General features: G+C 44.0%; 1 pseudogene; it reads right to left on the bottom strand.

Annotated features, from left to right (window-relative positions):
• Nucleotides 1–6,851: 6,851 nt before the first annotated feature.
• LOC144127671 (uncharacterized) lies at nt 6,852–8,446 on the bottom strand (annotated as a pseudogene).
• Nucleotides 8,447–20,180: the final 11,734 nt, after the last annotated feature.

Genomic DNA, 20,180 nt, shown 5'->3' on the forward strand with positions numbered 1-20,180 from the left:
GGAAGTCAGTCTGGTTACATATCATTGAAGGCTGGCTGACAACAGGACTGGAGTTGTTTCCTATCTGAACAGAGAGAGAGAGAGAGAGGGTTTATTGATAGGAAGGCAGAGAGGTTGGCCTGAAAAATAAATATCTGGCCTGCTACTCTGCTCCGGGGGACGGGAAGAGGAGATAAAAGAAGGTCACGATGGGGGACGATGATGATGGGAGGAGGCAGATGAAAAACTACTTAAAAAAAAGACACACTTGCTGACATCACAAACGCGAGACAAGGTCCGTGTCGCTCAAAAAGCGTGAGAGCGCTCGCGTTGCCTTTAAAGTTCTAAAACTATCTGGCCAAGCGCCGAGGATCAAATCCTCAGAGAGGAGCGATGTGTCCATAGGCTTCAGAGCAGATGCGAGTATGAGTCTTTCACGTAAATACGCTGGACACGCCACTAAAACATGTTCTATAGTCTCTAGCACGCCACATGTGAACAGTTTCAGCCATTTAACATGTGCGGTAAGCAATGCATTTTATGAAAACGCAACCGTTGATAAAATTGGGTCTGCAGCCACAAGAGTGATAGTGACTTGATGAATGGGAGGTTGTTGGACCTTTTAAAGAATTTAAATGTCATTTGAAGTGAATATTGACACACCATCCTGATTTTCGAGTATACATCCTGCGAGAGAAGCCAGAACATTGGTAATAACCCCTCAAGCAGCACTTAGTAACATGGGTAATGTGCTTGACCTGGCATGCATTGTTACAATGGCCGCAACTGTTCCAGCGTTTGGTTTGGTTTCTGGTTTATGGGGGTTTAGCGTCCCAAAACGACTCAGGCTATGAGGGACGCCGTAGTGAAGGGCTCCGGAAATTTCGACCACCTGGGGTTCTTTAACGTGCACTGACATCGCACAGTACATGGCCCTCTAGAATTTCGCCTCCATCAAAATTCGACCGCCGCGGCCGGGATGAAACTCGCGTCTTTCGGGCCAGCAGCCTAGCGCCATAACCACTCAGCCACCGCGGCGGCTCTGTTCCAGCGTTTCCACTTGTGTGGGAAGTGACCTTGGGTGCAATGTAACCCAACCAGGAAAAAGCTTGAGTTTAAGCTGAGGAAAGTGCAGAGAGATATGAGAAGGAAAATGCCTGGTTCGCAGCAGGCGACAGCAAATACTGAGGCGGGTGGATGAGGTTGAGAAGTTAGCAGGGATAAGATGGCTGCAGCCGGCACAGGACCGGGTTAATTGGAGGGACATGGGACGGGTGTTTCTTCTGTAGTGAACATAGGTTGATGACAATGCAACCAAGAGAAAAAAATCTAACTATATATGCATTGGTGACATGAAATGTGCTGTTCGTTGCTGTTGGGCGGAGGTGCTAGAAAACAAACTTGCTATTTTTCCAAGCCCGTGTGATCACTGGCATAGTGCTTAATGAGACATCATGCATGGAGCTGCATTATGACACTTCCTGAAATTGGAATTGATGGCAAGAAATGCCTTGTAATTAATTAGCGATACTGCTCTCTGGCTGCGAGTTTATTTAGGGGTACCTTTAAAAGTAAAAACGCCACGATAAACAAACTATTTGTGCACACCTGTTTAGGTGGCCATGGCTATTGCATAGATGCTTTCAAAGCTGCCTTTTTTGTTCTTGTTATGGTGCACATAATTTAGCTGCTTATTTCAAACGATCTTCAGTAGAACTGCACTTGTATTATAGCTCTTCTGTCGTTTATCTTCGTCCGTCCGTGTCGCACAAATATGAACCCATTTCAACTTGGCGAAGCCTCATTTCTTATAAACCTTGCATTTGCTAGGAAATTTAGGGGCATAATTTGCACGAAACATTTTTCTCCAGTGAAAGAAATTCAGCCTGGAGAACTCTTATAGCTGTTTCAACACATGTTAGATGGAATTGGGTGGGTGGGTGTTTGAGGGTTTTAGTGCCCTGTGTACAAAGGATGTGTGCTCACCAAGCTACCTTTTTGTTTTTCTTTACACGATGCGCAAGCCACCTTTTGGAATGCCTTGTGAAGACATTGCATATAGCGGCTGCCTGACAGTTGCAGTTTTGGACAGGAATTCCAGGTTGTTCTGTTGTGTGCTGTCACGTTCATTTGTTGGCCATTCGAAGTACATGGTGCGCATTGAACTTTGATCTTTAGTGTACTGTTACCAGTAACATGAACACTGAGGTGCTTCAGTGTTTTTGGCGGGTGCTCTTTAGTTAAAAAAATATAAGGCATCTGTTGCAGGAAAAATAAAGTATCGTTATTGCTCTTCACATCTCGCTTAGGTGCCGCATATTTGGCCAGCCGCTCCTGTTCAATGCCATTTGCACTGCACTTCGATTTGGAACCCCGTTTTTATACCTGGGCTTGTTGACCTGTTGCATAGTTGTCCTATTTTAGAAAGCAGTCGCATATATAACAGTACAAGTTGCTGATATATCTGTTGAACACTTTTACATTAAGTTCTGCCTCACAGATTAAAAGGAAACGGATTTTTTCACAAATTCCCTGTGTTGTGGCGATACTTATGGGGTAGTCTCTTTCACTCTATCGCAACAATCACAAAGACCAGCGGATGCGAGAGACAAAGGGCAATAGGAAAGGGTTTGTTTCCCGACACTGCCTCATTTGGGTGTCACCGCTGTTGAGATGGTAGTGACACAGCCAGCAATCTCTGCCCCGCAGAGGACAAGACATGCCTCTTTATGAATGTGGCGAAGTGGTTGCAGTAAAGCTTATATTTTATGCAGTAAGCTAAAAATAATAAGAAAAAGCATTTCATAATATTTTACAACAAACAAATCCTTTTTCACCCAAGCTTACTCTGGAGAGAATGCAATCGTATACTTATCATACAGTATTTTTTTCAGAAGTAGTTCTCTGCAGGTAGAATAGTGAGGTTTTACCTACCCCGTGTTTGGCACACGATAGCCTCGGCCGCTTATACGCTAGAAAAGCCTGCACACATACGGATCTTGCCAAAGTTTTTGGGCTTGATTTCATCTTGTGAGGAGCACTGAAGCTGTCCTGCACATGCGCAGTATAAACAAAGGGCCGCGCTCCCCAGGATTTAGTGCAAAAGGTACTCACAGATTGGGGAGACACAATATGTAGTGACATATGCCGTCATACTAGTGGAATATGTACGCCTGGTGCACACCATGCAAACTGGCTTGGCACATGCGCACACTGTCTGTCTTTCCTTTGAACTGTTTCATATGCAAATGAGTGTGCGAATACGTGGTCATTACGGAAACTCTTATATTTTAGCAAACACAAGGAACCAGTCCTGCAGCTTGAATTTCAGGGAGCCGTATTATTCAAGGCAGTATTTAACATGTAAGTTACACGTAAGGATAGGCCAGTCCAGAGTGGATGGTGCTTGAAGGCCCTTTGAACTCTAATAATAAGGCACCCAACTTGCTTGTATGTTGAGATGCAGTTAATAGGGCTTCCCCGCAATTTGATGCGGAAGAAATCACTGTACACACTTCAAATTTACTTGCCACAGTTCAGTTTTATCCACATAGGCGGTACTACTCAGGATAGCAAAAACAGCAGTATTGTTCTGCAGGGAATGCATTTCTGATCTTGGTCACTGCGCAGCTTGGCAGAACCCCGCAGTTTCTTCTGCCCAGGCGACGCCAGATCCAACGTGAAAACTGTTGGTAAGAAGTGTACCTGTAGGGGCTGCAAAAAAATTTCTGTGGCGTTAATGGGCGAAGCACAAAAGAACCCTGCTAGATTGTCACACAACAGCATATCTCTTCCCCCACCAGTCTTGATATTAATGGTATCTTTGTGCCTGGAGGCTACAAGTGGTAGGTTTGATACAAGATGCGATAACGACAAGAAGAAATAATAGCGCATGTGATGACGTTTTGTTGGAAGCTGCATTTTGGCTGCTTCTTAGCTTTGCTAGTAATAATGTCACAATTGTAGAAACCTGGCTGAAACTTGGAAAATAGCCTGAAATGGTGCGGGATGAATTGAATCATAGTATTCGGTTTGGTTTACAGCGGTTTAACGTCCCAAAGCAGCTCAGGCTATAAGAGACGCCGTAGTGAAGGGCTCCGGAAATTTAGACCACCTGGGGTTCTTTAACGTGCACTGACATCGCACAGTACACGGGACTCTAGAATCATAGTATTCGTTGCCAGAAAAAGAACATGAGCTCTAGCGGTGAATCACTTAGCTATACGCATGTTAAAGAGATGCAAGTGCTGTAACTGAAACTAAGAGTGAAACGCAAGTTTTGCAGTACACCTGAGGTGTTCACAGGACATTTCTTGAGTGGCCGAGCAAGTAATGTCCAGTGACCTGTGCTTCTCTTTCGCGTCGACAAGGGCAGGCCTTTCATTCAACAACGCGTGTAGAGCGTGTATATATGTTTAAACATGCAATCTGAAATGTCGGGTTGGATGTCACGTATTCCGCATTTTCAGGCACATGGGCAGCCACTTTTGGTATTTCCTTGCAGCACACCGAGTCGCGATCCGCGTCTATGGGGCGACAGCGGCCACAGTGGCACCTACGATAAATGTATGCATGGCTTTGCATTCTTCCCATCGTAAGTCGCGGAAATGCCAGACAGAGCCTGTTTGCTCCATCACGCCCACAGCCGAAGATGATTACAGAGCACCACTTTTCAGGCCTACGCACTGAACGCGTACGTTTGCATCTCGCGCGGTCGCTATGGCGCCGGTTGAACCTATACTCCGCGAGTGTCTAAGATCGCACGCGAAAATATGCGCGAGAACACGTGCAGGGAGAAAGGGTTTCATTGGGACAGCCCAGAAACGACTTGATGAACAGGAAACGTACGTACGTCTGTGGCATATGCGAGAGAACACGTGCAGAGGGAGAAACAACCCTGAAGTCTGCGAAAGGCGTGCATGCTAAATTCACCGTGGCAATATACATATGCGACAGCATACTTTCGCGATAAAAAGGTTACGGGACGCGAGTGTGCGCAAAACATTTTTTTTTTCGGCGCAGTCGCGTAATGTTATAGCCCGGACGTGCATGAGCAATCCCGTGCTCACGACGTAAAGACATATTTGTTTTTTGTCTGGGAACATGCGTCCCGTAATATTTTGATAGTCCGTGAACTAGTTGTTTCTGCGTCAGATATTAGAGTGGCGACAGCTTATAAAAAGACAAAGATCTGGCTAACACGTTGCTTGGACGCCATGATACTGCAAACGCAAACAATTCTCTAAGAACACAGCAAAGCGATACGTCAACCACATTATTACTTACCAGTTAACGTTGCCTCTGCGCCCGCAGCTGCCGCTGGCTCAATCCGGATCTGAGGCCTGACTCTTTCTTCTTCTGAATCGCTGGTCAGCGGGTCAAACACAAAATAGTTGTCCGGATTTGCGATTGCGGCAGCTTCTTCCTCGTCATCTCCATTATAGTCCGTATCCGGCGCAAAACGAAATTCAGGCCCTTTGCCCTGCTCAGAGTCGGAGGCACTGGATGACATTGTGGCTTGCGGAAGGTCCGCCTGTGCGTGTGAGTGCGTAGCACGTGCTTTTCAGGCAGACGATGCGCCAGCTGGTAAACGTCACAGTTCTTTGCGGCCACGTGACAAAAACAAGCTATGCCTGCCAGGTTTTGACGTCGCATAAAAACCTGGCAACTACAAACCGAAGCCGAAGCGGTCTAGTACAAATAATACGATAATATTTTTTTAGTGCGTTTTGATGCTTCTAACACCGTGTTCAATGCTTATGGCATCACTACGAAGTATTTAAGTCCCAAACGGACAACCCTAAAATTTGGTGTCCCTACCCGTTTAAAAAGACACGTATAGCGCGCTCGATTCCTGCACATCAGCAGCTTTGAGCAATAGGTTCATAGGCTGTTCAGAAATTCAAGCACAGCATATTCGATACATCATAGTAACACAATAGTAAACTTGCACTCTTCGTAAAAGACGATTATTGTGATTTTTTGGTCAACGTGTAGACACCACGCAAAAAAATCCCACATTTGTGATGCACGCTCTTGTTCTAAATCAAGACAAATATCGACAAATGGCAAACAACAACGTAAAACGTCTCTCCGGAAAAGGCTGCAGTTGCCTTCGAGAACAGTAAAAAAATGCAACTTTCTACAAGCATTGTCCTACATGTACAGAATTAAGTTCATATCTTTACTAATTATCGAACCTAGCAAAGGGAAGGAAAGATGTAATGAATGATCAGCGCAATAATTAACTTAGCGACGGATATATGTAAGCGAACCCTGTGTTCTATTGGCAGCGATGAGAAGCAATGAGATAATAGGCTTTAAACTTGTCCAGTTGTCGGCCAGACACTGATTTCTTGAAGCCAATGCTGTCTAAGTTTCTACTGATGAAACATACATGCTAGAAAAGGCGAATTCTGCAGAACATCCTCGGAAACATTTCACGGCACTGTAGGAAGCAAAAAGAAAAATCGCCAACATCTGCCATGAGCCCATACAGTGTACCGCAGACGTGGCGTACATGGGATGTTTCTTCAATTACAGAAATGAATCGAGCCTCCAGTTGCTGTATAAATGCAAAAGCTGCTTCAGAAGGAACTCTCAAGTTTCCAAAAAAGCTACCTGGAATATGATGATAGGATTTAATTGAGCATGGTGAAATACTGATGCGGTTTGTTTAGGCCACAATTCTTAACTTTAAGCACTTAGGAGCATGTGCATTCTTCTGTATTTCTGAGAAGTTGCCTAATTAGAAATCCAGCAACGTAGTAGGTTGCAGAATCCTCTATTACTTGCGTGGATTTCTCTTCGGCTAGATGGGAAATGCATCTAAATCAGGCAAGTCAACAGGGGGAACAGAGCCACAGTGTCGCCTACATATTCCTGTTTCAAAGAACAGGGCGTCACCGCATGCAGGAGCTCAGACCCATCGTTTTCAGAATTTGCACTTTCCGAAACCTTTAACAGCTTCCGGATCGTTATGTGTCTCAGCCCAGACGTGAACTCGGACACATTAGGATTGGTATTGCACCCGTGTTTCTGTCTGATATGGCCAAATATGTTTTTCAGGGAATCCTGCTGGAGGCGGCGCGTGAGAAGAAACAAGAAATCATAATTGTTTGCGATGCCTTTCCATATCAGAAGAAGGGCTCTAATTGTGACCTGCCATCTAAAAGTTGTATGTGGTGGAAGCTTTCCATCGAATTGCCACTTCGATATCCACAATATCTGACTCTCGAGAAACTCGGGCAACTCGACGCGGCCCTTACGGATCGCGTGCCGCAGCTTCTCTTCTGTCTTTTCTACACGTGATCTATTCAAGCAATCAAAAAAGTTGTCCATGCGGTCACTAAAATGAGCATTTGCCATTGCCTCTTGAGGGTGCTCTTTGGCATACACCAAAGCGAGCAGAGTGATTGACACCGACACTGAGGCATTGAGGACTTGCGTTGCCCTGTTTACCTTCATTGCAGAAAACGGTTTCGGAACTATGTGCCTATCTGTAAGTTTTGGAGCCAGCCGCAGTCTTAGCTCGTGTGTTGATTGATAGAGTTTGATTATATGAGACGAATCTGAAATCTCATTTTCGATGTGAAGCCTGTGCGCTTGCAAATAGTTACGGGTAGTTTTGATCAGGGGTTGAACATCAAATATAAAGTAAATGCGTCCATCATTTACAAACAAGAATGGCGTTGCAGTCGACACGCTCAGTGAGTTGGCGAGGCTATTGTTAGTAGCTCCCTGGTCACAAATAACAGCCTTCAGTGTGGTCCCCATTCCTTTGAGAAGTTCAATCAGAGTAAGAAGTAGGCGACGAGTAGCAAACTATATGTTGTAGACGCATGCCGAAATGTGTAGGCCATAGGCTGAACTCATTGTGTAAAATTCCAGACAGAAGGAAACCATGACCCCGTCCGCTATTCAAGACGTTCTTTAATTTCCATCATCTGTAAACCTATGAACGATATCTTGTGTAACATCATAGGGAACATTTTTCTTCAGCATTCTTTCATCGAATATCATAGAGCCAGACGCGATCAAGTTGGCTCCATGACTGTTTTGGAAGATATGGTAGTAAGTATTCCAGGAATAATCCCTGGCCTCATTTTAACGTTGCTCAGCCATCGTCTTAAAGAACGCTGCGTGGGAAGTGTGAAGTATGACGACAAAAAGCGGTATGCTCGTGGGCCGCGAAATCGCAAGCGCCGGGCGAACATCTTTAGCCACAAAGGAAACCGCTTCCCTCAGCCCTTTGACTGCATCTTCACGTGACAGGAAATAAGTTGAAATATCTCATCCGTTACATGAGATCGAATGAACTCCACCGCTTTTGAAAGTGTTGATGGTGCCTTGCGTTTCATTTTGCGCAGTGTTGATATTGTCTTTCGTAATTGGACAATTTGGCCTGAAGTCGCCTGATGACATCCCTCGGTAAGTCGCGGAAGTTCCGTGGATGAGCTGCATTCATAACAGAAGGAGCTGCACAAAATAAATTATATAGAATTCATTTCTTTATGCGCACACTTTAAAGCCTGTTGCGCTGATTTTCACATGATCTGAAGAGTAATGTTGTAAGAAAAATCTTGTTGCAGTATGAAGGCGCATGAACTTCACTGTGTCGTATTTCAGAATCACTCAAAGGCACATAAAGGTTCATTGTAATGTCATTTGTGTGAAGCCGGCATATTTATTACACAATGACATACGCCGTCCGTAGAAAGCATGCGAAATGAATTATATCAAATATAGTCGTACGCGTATGTCGAACGTAAGCAGAGTCAACAGGCGCCTCTGCCAGGCGCAATGTCTTTTCATTTTTGCTCCTCTGTAAGTGCTAGAAAGAGATTAGCTGAACTTGAGCGACATGCGAAATGCTACAACTGGGATAGAACTTCTTTTTCTAGCATCCCGGAACATTTGAGCTTACGATATGTGTGCGTTATTATATGTATATGTTTTGGTTTGGTTTATGGGGGCTTAACGTCCCAAAGCGACTCAGGCTATGAGAGACGCCGTAGTGAAGGGCTCCGGAAATTTCGACCACCTGGGGTTCTTTAACGCGCACTGACATCGCACAGTACACGGGCCTCTAGAATTTTGCCTCCATCGAAATTCGACCGCCGCGGCCGGGATTGAACACGCGTCCTTGGGGTCAGCAGCCGAGCCCCATAACCACTGATCCACCGCGGTGACATATGCATATGTCTTAAATATCGACTAAAACGTCACGAAGGTGTCCTTTCAAGCAAACCATCATTTATCTTTATCACTGTATTAATTTCAATCATAACCAAAATTCGAAAAATTTTTATTTGTTTTGGAAGAGCACATTGTACAAAAAAACTAATTATTATATGTGTATGATTTAAATATCGACTAAAACGTCACGAAGGTGTCCTTTCATGTAAACCGTCTTTCATCTTTATCACTGTATTAATTTCAATCATTACCAAAATTCGAAAGAATTTTTATTTGTTTTGGAAGAGCACATTGTACAACAAAACTAATTATTATATGTATATGTTTGAAATATCGACTAAAACGTCACGAAGGTGTGCTTTCAAGCAAACCATCATTCATCTTTATCATTCTATTAATTTCAATCATTACCTAAATTCGAAAGAATATGTCTCTTGGGATGCTAGCTAAAGGCGTAGTTCGTTTTTCCATGTCTCTATTTTCCTGGTCCGAACCAAGTACAAAAGATTGAGAGTTGGCTGAGTCTTACGATGACATCAGTGCTTCTAAATTAGAAGACAAACAGTAGCGCAGTAGTATGTCCTCTGTCATTCTTCGTCATCGTATTTCGTGCTGCTAGAGTGAAGATAATAAAATGAATACATTGTTGTGTGAAATTTTCCGGCAACACCAGAATGTGACAACCTCGGAGATGTGGGTGTGGCTTTCGTGAGCTTTGGGGCAACAATGTCTAAGTATGCAAGTGAAGAAGCAACAGTCAGCGGTTCCAGGCATGAGTGCAAAAAGGACGTATTTATGTGCACTGCTGTGAATTTGTCTCTAGGTTGCATGTAGAGTAGACCACAATAACGCTGAAAATCAGCAAATGAGCTACAATGTAGTGCAACTTTGCTCTACACCATTTACGATGTGTGAATTTTAATTACACGCAACTTCAGAATTACAAAATCTAAATGCCATGGTTTTTTTCATTATGCTTCCATGCAAACGTGGATAAATGAGAGCGCCGCTCAACTTTTCACTGTGAGCTATCACAGTGCACCAGCAGTTTTCCAAAAGCGCTTAATGGTCATGAAACTCATATAAATATATAATATGGTAATTTAACGTGAATATGAACGTGAACATGTTAATTCAAACATGCATTCAAAAAGAAATTCACTCACTGATTACATCTCATGGACTCACCAACGTAATCACTACACCGACACGTGTTACACAAAATACCACTTCTTTTTTACGCGTATTCATAACAAGTATCAATGTTAATCTAACAACCACAGGTACAGTTTACACTGACGCAAGCGATCATTTGGGCATAGTTCTTTTGGTTGAAAAAGCATGCGACATCTTAAAACAGGTTAGACAAGAACACTTTGTTCAGGTCATCACGTCACCATGCCTAGAACAGTTCCTCGAAGCTATCGGACAAGAAACGTGGGCGGCCGCTTACGAAACGCGTTGTGCTGAAACCGCATATAACCATTTCATCACAACTTTTATTCATGCATATCATTTGCATTTTCCTTTGAAGAAGTAAATAGGCCGCGCAGGGCCCGAAAACCATGGATAACATACGAGCTACTGAAAATGTTAGGCGCAGTTCATAAAAGCGAAGGATCCAGTATTAATCAAAGAATTCATATCATTCCGCAAAAAACTTACGGCCATGCTAAATAAATTCAAAGATATGTATTACATCAACATGTTCCGCAATGACGCTGTCTGCAGATCTTATATAATCTGGAACAAGCTTAACTCACTTTTTCATCCCAATATGCAGAAGACATTCCCCAGTGTTATCGAATACGCAGGCGAACGACTTTAAGGAAAGGCATTGGCGGACACATTTAATAAACTTTTCGCCCTGCAGGGCTGTGAAAGCCGTGAGCCGGCTAACCCTTCGACCCCTGAGGCCGATGCATATATGCCCAATAACACCGGTTTTAACTCATTTTTTCTCAGCCCAACAGACAGCGAAGAAGTGTTTTCATCTATAAACGTTGTTAAAAATGGCAAATCAAAAGACTGATATTTTCGACTTGCGTGTTTCCAACAAAAATGCAAGAAGCCCGAGTGATACCGATGTTCAAACAAGGTGAAAGAAATAACTTTAATAATTATTGCCCTGTTTCAATAATGCCCGTAGTCTCTAAAGGCATCGAGAAATTAATACACACCAGGATGGCATCATACCTTCACAAAAATAGGTTACTTCACGACTTTCAACGCGGTTTCAGAAGGCATAGATCAACTGAAACAGCCCTTCTACACCAGAAAGAGATAATAATTGAATCCTTTATTAAGAAAATAATGATATTAGACATATATAAAGACTTTTCAAAGACATTTGATTTAGTCGATCACAAAATCGTTCTTGCTAAGCTTCACAAATACGGTTTCCGTGGGAATACGCAAGCCCTGCAGGAATAATATTCTCAACATCTGACGCAGTACATAGAAATAAGCAATCTGCAATCATCCACCCTTCCTATTAGTTCTGGAGTGCCGTAGGGGAGCATTGTAGGGACAATTTTATTTTCCTTATATATAAACGACATTATTTACTGCACAAGAAACGCACAATTTGTATCGTATGCGGATGATACACCTGTGTTAATTACAGGTACTCGGGAAAGCGACATCGAACTGATTTCAAATAAAGTGTTGGCTGACATTAAAGTATGCGCTGATGCAAATCATCTGAAGATAAATTCTAATAAGACAAAAGTAGTGTTATACCTGCCGAAGGGAAAACACAATTCGAAGCCACTTAACTTTTATTTCTAGGCACAAACGCGTTATAAACGGTGGATTCCGTAAAAGACCTCGGCATTATCTTTTCAATTCGCTTAACATGGAAAAACCATGTTGACTATCTTTGTTCCAAAGTAGCTTCAGCAGTGTGAGTCTTAACAAGATTAAAACGTATACTTCCCGCCAAACTCAAAATTATGCTATATAATTCACTAGTGCTGTCTTAACTTCAATATTGCAATCTCGTTCGCGGAACAACTGGTGTCACACACTTGTTCAACTTACACTTACTGCAGAAAAAAAAGCCCTGCGATGCATAGCAAACGTTCCTTCCCGTTATCCTTCCCATGACCGGTTCTTACGATATGACATTACCCCCATTTTAAAATGTACAGCTACAGTTTACTGGTGCGCTACAAGTCCTCTGTAAAAACCAGTGACAAAATTGTGGCGAAAATCGCAAAGCTGGAAAAGAAGGATTCGTGTCGTCTCACCCGGCGTGGTGAAACGTGGAATGTGCCAACGCCCCGCGCAAACTACTGCAAGGAGTCAATATCATATACCCTCCCACCCTTTTTAAATCGGTTAGAGCAATAGTCATTTGACCCCTTTTGTAACTCTAATTCAAAGAAGTTATTTTTATCAAGTTTACTTATGTGAGGTGCCTATTGTTTCAGTCGTTTTAGTTAGAGTGTTTGTTTCGCTAACAACTGTATTCAAATCTATTGTTTCATTTCTTGATGTATGCTCAGTGACTAATTAAACATATAAAACTTGTGCTTTGTTTTTGCTTCTTTTTGTTTTTTTTTACTTGTTATACCCTTGTACGAGAGCCGTATCTGTATGTGTGGCAATTTGGAAGGGGGCAGGACCCAAGTCAAGCCGCTGTCGCGGCATTTAGTCCTGTCTCCTTCTCTCAAGAAGGAAAAATTAAGAATTGAATTGAATTGAATAGAACTGCTCTGCAACTTTATCGGAAAGCTTCGCAAACTGCCAAAAGCAGCCTTACAGCAGCGCTGGTGTCAGTCAAGAGAGAGAGGGTTTATTGATAAGAAAGGCTGAGAGGTTGGCCTGAAAGATATCTGGCCAGCTACTCTGCACTGGGTAACGGGAAGAGGAGAAAAAATAGGGTCACGATGGGGGGTGATGATTATGGGAGGAGGCAGATGAAAAAAATACATAAAAAATGCACACTTTCTAACATCACAAACGCGAGGCAAGGTCCGTGTCGCTTAAAAAGTGTGAGAGCGCTCGCGTTGCCTGTCAAGTTTTCAAACTATCTGGCCAAGCGCCGAGGATCAAATCCTCCGAGAGGGGCCTTGTGTCCGTAGACCTCAAAACAGATGAAAGCATAAGTCTTTCACGCGTGTATATGCTGGACACACCACTAAAGGAGCGTTTTAAGGCAAACGGCGCCGCGGAAGCCGCCTGACTGCATGGAAAGCAACGTTTTGCAGTGTGGCATTTTCTTGTTCAGGTATCTTATCAAGCGCAGTGTCGAAGTAGGCTATGCGAATATTTATGTATTTGTGAACAAGCGTGCGCGGTATGTTAACGATGCTTTCGTCTTGTCTGATGAGCTGCCGCTACAGCTACAAGTGCAACGACGAAAAGGTGCCATTTTTTTACTTCCCATGCCTCACCGAACTGCGAGAAAAGTGGAGGCGTGCCATTCCCTGAAGAGAAGCTGGTGGCTTCTCTTCTGAATGGCCGAACGCGCATATTTGTGAGAAACATTTCAATCCCACGAACAACGTTGTGCACGAATTTGTGAATAGGGGCGTTGTGTCACTGCAATGTATGCTGCCCAAGCTAAAGCCTTAAGGATTGGAAGCTGGTCTTGGGGAAAAAATTCTTTTTTAATGAAGTTACAATTCTGAAATCTTCAGCGAGCATGCATTTTTACATGCTGGTTCCAAATAAGCCATTGAATTTTGTGTAAAGAAGTTGTACTGTACTTATGTAGTACAGTATGTAAATTTTTTGCTGAGAGCTTCTAGAAAATTTTTGCTGCAAGAAATTTGCCGATATCCATGCCACGGCTTTTTAATGGCGTCTACGAATGCAATAAGGGTAAAATTATCATTATAAATTATTAAATTATCCTAAAAGCCAGTATAGTCAATTCTCAATAATTCGAACTTGAAGGACGACGAAAATTTATTCAAATTAACTAAGTAAAATTGACAGGACCCTTTTAACCTATTTGATGTTAACCGAACCAAACAGACAGCTGAAATAAACGGTAGTGTAAATAAATGAGTTTGAATCAGTGACACTCCATTGTACATACCATTTTCTCTTCTTCCAATTACGCTAAAAGGTCTATACGTGCAATAAGGTGGCTTTTTCACTAAATGCATGCCCAAAGAAAATGAAGATTTCCTTTGAAAATGCTGAAAAGCACCATAGGTAATTAAATGAGAGTGAACAAAATTGAACACACTTCCCACTGACATCTGGATCATTGTTCTGCAGCATTCCTCAGTGGATCAGTCACCATCGTTCTGCGAAGTGTCTGCAGTCAGCATAGCAACATTCTTCCTGTTGGCATTTTCCCACTTTTAAGAAGCTCTTCCTAAGCACATGCGTTTTTTGTTCCCTGAACGAATTTACTGAGGTTGTTGCATGCTTTAAGCTTGTGTATATAGAGAGAAGGCTAAACATTGTTTGTTTATTTATTTATTTATATATGAATACTGCGATCCCACAAAGAATTTTTACAGGGTCGGTACATGAATACAAAAAAAAAAGAAAATTATAAGTACACATGCGTCAAAAGCCCAGGCAAAAAGCTCAGACATAAGGACAGGTAAACATAAAGACCTCTACAAGCTTCACTATCATCTCTTTATAGAGAATTTTAGTCGCCTTCATTAGCCTTCTAAATTTGTTGTTCCTCTTATTGTTTTGTTCACAGATAAGTAACCACTGTGCAGCTCTCAGTCATCTTGAAGATAAAAAGCTTTAATAACTCGACATGCATGCCTTTGCTATAAAAAATTTTCTATGCTAACTTCATCCATTTTCTTCAGCAACCTCCTGAATGAAGCTCCATCTTCTTACAACTGTCATGTGCCTGGTACTCTGCAAAGAAGTTTCTCTTAAGAGAATAAACTATTTTCATAAAATCTCCCGTTTTTCTAATTTGTTTTTCAACCTCATGTAAGGTAAACGGCCATAATGCAGAAATTGGGCTGCCACATGCTAGAAGGGCTTCATTAACATCTCTATTTTAAAGAAAAAAGAGGCCCCTCGTTTTGGTGTCTGAAATACCTGTGTGCAGCTCTCAGGATGTGCAGCATTTCGCATGTAGACGAATGCTGGTATGGTATTTTGGGTTTAACATCTCAAAGCAAAATGGGCTATGTATGAAGGATAATGCAGTGAAGGCCTCCGGTCATATTTAGATTACCTGGGGCTCTTTAATGCGCACTGACATCGCACTATACATGGGTACCTCCAATACGCCTCCATCAAAACTCAGCCACCGTGCAAAGGTTCGAACACGTGTCCTCAAGCAGCATTCAAGCGCCCTACCAACTAAGCCACTGCGGCAGATAAAAAAGCTTTTAGCCACAATATAGGCCTTTATGCCATTGTTTTTGTTATTCATAACATAATACAATCTACAGCCTGTGTCATCCTTATGTCAAGCACTTATGTGGTGCACAGCCCCACCAACAAACCAACAACTGGCTGCATATGCTAGGTTCTACACGCTGCACTTCACAAGAAATAGAGCCACATAGACATACGAGAACCATGGGCTGCTGTCTAATTTCTGTTTTTACTACCTGGAAGCACTGTTTTAGCACTGTACACAGGTTCGGTGAAGAGTGTACGGATATTTTCTTAGCCTCAAAATTGTGCTTCTATATAAAGACTTAATACATGTGGCATAACTAGACAAGGCCACCCTTGTGAAAACAGCTATATACACGGCATGACAGATGCCAACCCTTGAAGCCACATTACAGTGCTCTAGAATATGGGTAGTGGGTTCAGGAGCCGGCGCGCTCCATGCGATGCGGGGAGGCGGCGAGTGTCGACAGGTCCCGGATGTAAGCGGTGGCGCTGTTGTAGCGTGGGCTGTAGGCTCGGCGCGCCCGCGCGCGCGGCTAGCAGTCCCGCCAAGCTGCCTGCAGCTGTTTGTTGCTTTTTGTGCGGTGCATTTTTCCTCTTTGTGAGTTCGCGGCGTTAAGACTACGGTCATGCCGAATCGTCGGCGTCAACGGCATTGTTTTGCTCCCGGCTGCAAAACGGAATACCAGTGGACGAGAGGCGATCAGCCGTCGCTCTTCGCTGTGCCAAAGGATGAGAACCGACGGAAGCAGTGGGAACGCAACCTTCATCGAAAAGATAAAGTTTTGGACGAAACCTGCTGTGTGTGTGAGCTACATTTCGAGCCATCATGCATTGTGAGGGACTTTATACACATCATTGACGGCAAAGAAGTCCGCATCCCGCATGGAAAGCCGGAACTTTTACCCGATGCGGTGCCAACTTTGCTGCCGAACGCGCCGAGCTATCTGTCAAAGAAAACACCGCTACAGAGAACACCTAGAAAGAGGAAAAGCACAAGTACATATACTAATGAAGCGAAAAGACCACAAAGTAATGCTTCCGACGTTAACATGGAATCGAGGTGTCCGGGCATTGACACTGAGATTAGTGTGTTGGCGAACGACCAAGACCCTTGTGAAGTTGACGAAGCATCTGTGCCGGACGATTTTTCTAAGCTGGATGTTCCTTCAAAGCCAGGACAGTGAGTTTACTGCAATTTGCGACAAAGGAGGGTTGCTCTACCCGTCTCGTGTGCTTTTTTTGATGGTGAGAAGGCTGGAAAACCTTTTCACAACTTTTTTTAGTCAGGAAAAGCTGTGCAGTAACAGCATAGTAGATGTTATGGTGCTGGGAAAATCTCAGATTTCATGTGGTGTAGGGTGCAGCCAGCACTCAGAAGCGCTCACAGTCAGCATTCTCAAGTTTTATGTTTTGACAAGGCTGCATTTTTATGTTAAATCAATCAATGAGTCGCGAGAAGCTCGCAGGAAAAAGAAGCTTCATGCTAAGATGGGCAAGTGCTCATAGTCGCGCAAACAAGAAAACACGGCATTCCTTTGAGAAATTCAAGAATATGTCTCACACTGTGCATACATAGTTGGAGCGCTGCAATAAAGGAGTGCTTTGTTTTATAAAAATTATTTTATCTTGTCGCATTCATCAGCGTTTATACATCGGCGGCAATTGACCCTTCGTTTTGATGAAAAAAATGCATGCATCAAAACAACAATTAAAACAGGGGCATGAAATCTAAAGCTCGACGAAAACTCGTCCGGTCAGGTAGAAGATTCATGTAAAAAGGAAAGGAACGCCGACCAAAGGTTGTTAGAAAAAAAGACGTTCCGGCTTCCCTACGGAAGCCTTGATCAGAGTTATCAAGGCTTCCATAGGGAAGCCAGAGCGTCTTCTTTTTTAACAACAACCTTTGGTCGGCGTTCCTTTCCTTTTTACAAAACAGAGGCATGCATACCACACTTAAAATTATCGCATTCACATATAGTACGCTGTACACACAATGGTCTCTAAGTGAAGCGTATTTTTTTATTCCAATTTCTTGTTGCCCCGCCCCTCTACTAAAACACTTCCGATGGCTCAAGCTGGAGTACACTCGGCCACGTTTGCCGACAGCTTCGAGTTGGCCGCTGGATAACCCCGATGATCGATAGAATGTTTGCTCCTCTCCCTGTACTCAGCCTTTCCTATGGGCGGCGATAATACTAGTATGCACTAACGTTGAAATATGGGAGCCGTACCTGCAAAAGAGCACGATCAGCGTTGCGAAGCATTAACGGGGCCGCTCGTCCGCACCACCGCGCTATCGGCTGTTGGCTACTACTACATCTAATTTTCTTGATTCGCCGACAATATCTGTGTACAGCTTCACCTATTTGTAGGACCTGTTTTAAAAGACAGAGCCTTGCTTATTTCTCCGACGATTCTATGCACAGCGCGCATCCACGGCGCGGCGCGCCGCATTTCATACAGCCCATGCTCTAGTGGCGCCATCTGGTATCGTCGACACAAGTCGCCTCACCGCTGGCCGCTCCCTGAACCCACTACCCATATTCTAGAGCACTGTAGCCACATAGCTGCCTGGCATGTCACATACCACATACATGTAGCAGTACCTTTTAAGGAAAAATATAAAGATCACTTTTTACAAAACCAGATATATAACATTATAGCATTTCTTAGATTGTGCAGAAAAGGCAAATGAGTGGGAAGAACGGATCAAGCTTTAAACCTGAAGCCTATGATAACGGCTGTCTGTTTGCTGACATGAAGTAACTACAGACATGACCACAGTGACAGAGACATTCAGAGCAGCATACTGCTTCTTCTAGCGATGTGCTGAGCGTCTGGGAATTACTGCAGCATCAGAGCGCTGACACCGCTTATACAACCTTTGTCCATAAAGTTTCGAGACTTATTTATTTTCTGCTCTAGAAATGATTCCCGAAAACAAATGCTGGTGCGTATGTGGAGCGCCATCTTTTCGGGCTAATCTGAGCTATTCATGTTAATGGCTGTGGCAGCCGCTAGATGGCACTACATGTAGAAAAGCACGTCGCCACTCGTCGTTTGCGCATTCTACTGTGAGTGAATGTGGAGAGATGAACGCCCACCTCGAAAAGCGTGTAAACATGAAATTCTATGTGAAGCTTGGCAAGACAGCAACACATACGTCTGAGCTCCTTCGTGACGCTTATTGCAACGAGACATTATCGCGGGCGCGAGTTCTTCTCGAGTTCCACAAAAGGTTCGTTTCGGGGAGAACGTCGGTGGAAGACGACACAAGGCAGGGGCGCCCTTCAACCTAACGGAATGAAAATAACGTGGCTCAGATCAGGGAAATCAGACAGGAAGACCACACCATTAGAGTCCGGATGCTATCAGGTGCTCTCGGCATTAGTAAGACTACTTGCCACCAAATTTTGCGTGAGAACTTGGGGAAACGCTGAACGCCAGACTTGTGCCGCACTCCTCACACAGAACCAGAAGGACACGCGGGCATCAGTGAGCGCTGATTTGCTCTCCGAGGCAGAGAAGGATGCTGCGTTCGCCGACAGCATCATTGCTGGAGACGAAACATGGTGTTTTCAAAACGATCCTCAAACAAAAAGGCAGAGCGTCGAATGGCGGTCCACAAGCTCTCCGGCGTCGAGGAAAGTGCGGCGACAGAAGACCAAAACAAAGACGATGCTGATTGTTTTCTTCGGTGTCAGAGGTTTCATACACCACGAGTTCGTCCCACAAGGGCAGACGGTGAATCAGGAGTTTTGTATCCGCATGCTCCAACACATGCGTTGTGCACTGCGACGCCGTCGCCCTGACTTATGGGCATCTGTGCAATGGAGCAATGGAGGCTTCTCCACGATAGCGCAAGGCCGCACACTGCTCTCAGGGTGACAAAATTGCTCGCCAAGCACAGAATTACTGTACTTCCCCATCCGCCATACTCACCTGACCTTTCCCCATGCGATTTTTTCCCGTTTCCTCGTGTGAAGAGAGCCTTAAAGGTCGCTGGATGGGGTGCGTGGAGGCCATTAAAGACACCACGACAAAGGAGCTGACAGCCCTGCCAAAAGAAGTGTTTTCGAACTGTTTCCAAGAGCTCAAGAAGCGTTGGAAGCTGTGCCTGGAGTGCAAGGGAGACAATTTCGAAGGAGTCCTGCAGAAATGATTTCAATTTCAAACGCATTTTTTTAATGGACTCAGTCTCGAAGTTTTAGGGACAAAGGTTGTATACGCCTGCCGCCTTCATCTGAAAAATAAACACTTGTTTATACACTGCACACTTGCTTGAAATATACCAACTTCTGCGATCTTTGTGATCTGGCTGAGCGCAAAATTTGTTACGCTGCAGGTGGTGCCGGAGTGCATGCAAAATCCATCAAACATAGCTTTAGCCGTTTGGCAGCACTGAGTATTCCATCATGCAATAAATGTGCAGCACTCTGGAAGCTGTCGACCACAACGACCACCGAGCCACCGCGGTGAGCGGAGCTGTGCTTTTCTGTCGTGTGCCGAAGTCCGCTTGGCGAACTTGAGGTTTGCTTCGTTGCGGCCAGCCGCTTTGCTGCAGTCGAAGGTGAGTGCACGCCGCATCCGTGCTTCAATTCACTCGTGTCGCGATGGCCGAGGGGGTCGTTCGGCTCGCGCTAAGTTCAGACCAGCGG

This window comes from Amblyomma americanum, chromosome 4, assembly GCF_052857255.1.
Source record: "Amblyomma americanum isolate KBUSLIRL-KWMA chromosome 4, ASM5285725v1, whole genome shotgun sequence".
Classification (NCBI taxonomy): Eukaryota; Metazoa; Arthropoda; class Arachnida; order Ixodida; family Ixodidae; genus Amblyomma; species Amblyomma americanum.